A 3,741-nucleotide genomic window follows, 5' to 3' on the forward strand; every position below is an offset into this window, starting at 1 on the left:
TTTTTTTTTTTTTTTTTTTTTTTTTTTTTTGTTAAGCAGTGTATCAGCATTAATACCTCTGCATGAGCATCTGGTACAAAGTCAGAACACTGCAGTCTTTCCAACCGCCAAAGATCCCAAGCTTGAATAAATTTTTCCATGAGCTACAGCATTAATGAAGCCAGATTTCCTCTGAATTCGTACTCTAGGCTCTGAATGCCATGAGTCACCTCCTTCCACAACCATAAACCTTCCTCTGCTTAGCCCTCCTCTACCTATTTGAGATGGGCAAGAGGCCTGACTGCAGTTAAGTCTTAACTACATGTATACATATACTATATGGCGAGCTGACTGCTGTCCCTTGGAAGAGTAAAAGCTAAGTTACACGTTTCCCCCTGTGGGACATTAATAGGGGTTCTTTGTTCCAGATACCATTTCACAAAACACGCAGAAACTTAGTATCTTTAACACTTGTGCTCTCATGTAAAATTAGATCTAAATGAGACAACAGCTTCAAAAGTAGCAGGGAGAGTGCAAGTGAAAAAAAACCCAAACCAAAACAAAGCCAACAATCATTACCTAAACTTTGTTTTCTTAACACACTAGGACTGTCAGCCATGCTCAGAGAACAGAAGGGATATATGGCCTATCATGATGAGAAACTTTCATACATGTGAAAGTTATTTTCAACCGATGTAACCATTACAAATTCCTGTCCAGCAGTGCCAGAGAATTTAGACTTTTGCCACGCAAAGTCACCTCCAACTCACAATGTTTGAGTTCCAGTGTAAGCACTAGCACCCATATCTGATATGAAAGAGGTTTTGAAATGTGAATACACTGATACAGTGGCAGTTACAACAACTTTTTTTTTAACTGAAAGTGCTCAAATACTCTCAACCACTGAGATGTTTTCTTTTTCTTCGCCAACTTACGAAATAGTTTTGCAATATTGACAAACCCATAAAAGAACTTCCAGAACAGAAAAGCCCTGCAGAAACTCTGCATGTCTGCCAGCCTCTAGGAGAGAGCCAGTTTTGCACAGATTATTTCCTTTTTATCAAAGGAAATATTTTGCCCCTGATCTCTCCCCTTATCTCACCTGCAGGAGTAAGCAGGGTCTTTTAGAAATAAGTCATATGTCTTTGAGTTTATTTTGATTAGTAGTTTTAAGCTTACTTTACACTATTTGCAGCATATACCAGAATATCTTGCCTAGATAATATATGAGCTGAGGGAGGAACGTGATCCGATAGCCTTCAAACATAGCTAGTAGCTTGCACACCGTGAATGCTACTCTAACTTGCTGCTGACCTTGTCCTGCAGGGAAAACAGTCTTTTCTCCTTGTGACCCACCTCCTAATACTGCACTTTGAAATAGAGGGTGAAGAATCAGATTTAATTTGATAGAGCATCCACTATATCATTGTGATACTGGATAAAAATTCAAGTGACGTAATTTGGTTTGCCAGAGTTCACAAACACCCCAGTGCTACCACTTCTTTTTTAACCCATACTACAGGTGACGCCCAAGAACTGACTAAAACCTCACATGTATCTTCCAGATAAATTTCTCTCATGATTCTTCTTTCATCATTAATAACACATACTGATAGACCTGGCTAATATGTTGATGTCCTGTCCCCTTTGAAGGACCTCGCCCCCCCAATCAAACTTGTGATGACCAGTCCAACACAAACTACATCTTCAAACTGGGAGAAACTCCTAATGAGAAGATAGTTCAAACTCATTAAGATGTAGTGCACTATATTGGATCAAACACAGTAAAAGCTCTTTCTTCCCTGCTTCTCCTTGAAGGTTTCATCTATACCTGTATCCTACTGACTCACATTATATATCTTTGGCTTCTCTCTTTACAATCTTCTTCTTGTCAGAAATATTCAGTTACTATGCAGTTACTCACTACAACAAAAGCTGGCAATCAGGTTGATAATCAGAAAGCTAGTAACTGCTTTTCAGATTCTAGCGTGATACATGTTTCGACTCACTGTCTCCATTCAACAAATTAGGTGTAAAATCACAGCTGTGCTTCCTAGCTTTTTCTGAAGATGTCTGGTCTAATAGCCACCATGCTTGTGCCACGTTCCACTTTTCTGTGTGTTTCACAGATGTGATTCAATAGCCAGATTCAGATTATTGTCTTAAGTGCCCAGATTAAGTCCTAGGAAGCTGATGCCTGCATTTCCAAGCTTTTCTTCTTCATATGTGAGTTCCCATCTTCAATCATCTCTCTCTTTCCCAAACTGGGAATTTCACCATCTGCCAAGGTCTGTGCTGGCCAGCATTTTATTTATAATGATTGTTATTGCATCCAATACCGAGTACCAGCTTTCGACAGAATTGCCAGTTTTGAATTTTACGTTGTTGCCAACCATCCCTATGTTTCTTTCTAATTGTTCAAAAATAGCACATACCAGTTAATCCCCACTTCCCCACTAAATGCAGAGCCGAGCTGATAAGGATGATGACAATCACCTTCTTCTTAATGGCTATTTTACTCTGATGAAGGGTGTAAATCATGATCCAGAAAAAAAATCATAGCTTTGTAGGCACCTAATGCTTTCTTCCACTTATCTTTATAAAATGGTCAATCTACAGACTGGTCCTCTGGTAGCTGACTGGATTCCTAGCTGGTATGTACACATAGTAAGACACAAATCTTTGCAAGTCCTCTAGTAAGCCAGCCAGAATTTCTTCTTTCCCCCTGCCTTCTAGCACACATCTGGCCCTAGACAGCTGATTAAGATAGGTGTTGCCACTTTATATATTAAGGGCTTATAGGTGATCTGATTAATTAACTTTATATTTCTGGGAACAAATTATAAGCTGCCACTAGCACTGTGCCACCATATATAGCTCCCAGAAATACCCTTTTCTCTTAGCTTTCCTAGCACTCCGTTTGGACAGTCAGGTTAACTTCAACCGGTACCTTTGTTTTTTCTCCTCAAGACAGTAGCTGTTCGTATTGGTTTAGCTGGGTAATCCCCCCCTCTCCTGGCTACAAACAGAATAGAAGCAGCATGTAAAATCGTGTATGACTAAAAAAAAATTCTGGCTCAATTGCCCATCCTGGTTGCTGATTTCCACCATGACATGGGAACTTGATTTCCTTCTGGGGCTTATTTTTAGCTCTCTTAGACCCAGTTCCAACTGTTTGGATAGGAAATTACAACCAGGCCAAAGGTTTCCTTATTTCCTGCCACTCCTTTCCCTGCAACTGTTTCCAGTAGTTTTTTTGTAGTCCAGAACATTTGAGTTCTAGTCTTTTTGTCTCGCTAGTCCAAAATGCAACACTTGAATTTGGGATTGTTAGACATTTTTTATTTCTGGCTTCTTTTTGTCAAATCCCTACAGATTTCTTAAAAGAAATTTCAGACCCAGTTTGTGAAATTCACTGGTTTTCTTTGGGGACATCTCCAGCTCTTATCTCAGGCCTTCTCCTAGCTCCTTTCAGCCATTTGAGCATCAGACATCACTACTAACACTTTTGCGACGTTAGCTCAAAGGAATACCAGCATAAAAAAACAGTTCCTTGGTAACCGCCTCTCTACGTTTTTAAAACTGCATGAACCAGCACTCGGCCAGATTTTGGGGTCCCGCAAGCTGTTTCTAAAGAGGGAAAAACCTGAGGACGTGGTCAGTTGCTGTTGCTCTATTAAATGACCAGAGACATTAGAAAAGCCCCAGCCCAGCTCCCCTGCGCAGGAGCCCCGGTCGGCCCCGCCGGCCCCCCGGCGCCCC

This window comes from Pygoscelis adeliae, unplaced genomic scaffold, assembly GCF_000699105.1.
Source record: "Pygoscelis adeliae isolate BGI_AS28 unplaced genomic scaffold, ASM69910v1 Scaffold71, whole genome shotgun sequence".
In the NCBI taxonomy this organism is placed as follows: Eukaryota; Metazoa; Chordata; class Aves; order Sphenisciformes; family Spheniscidae; genus Pygoscelis; species Pygoscelis adeliae.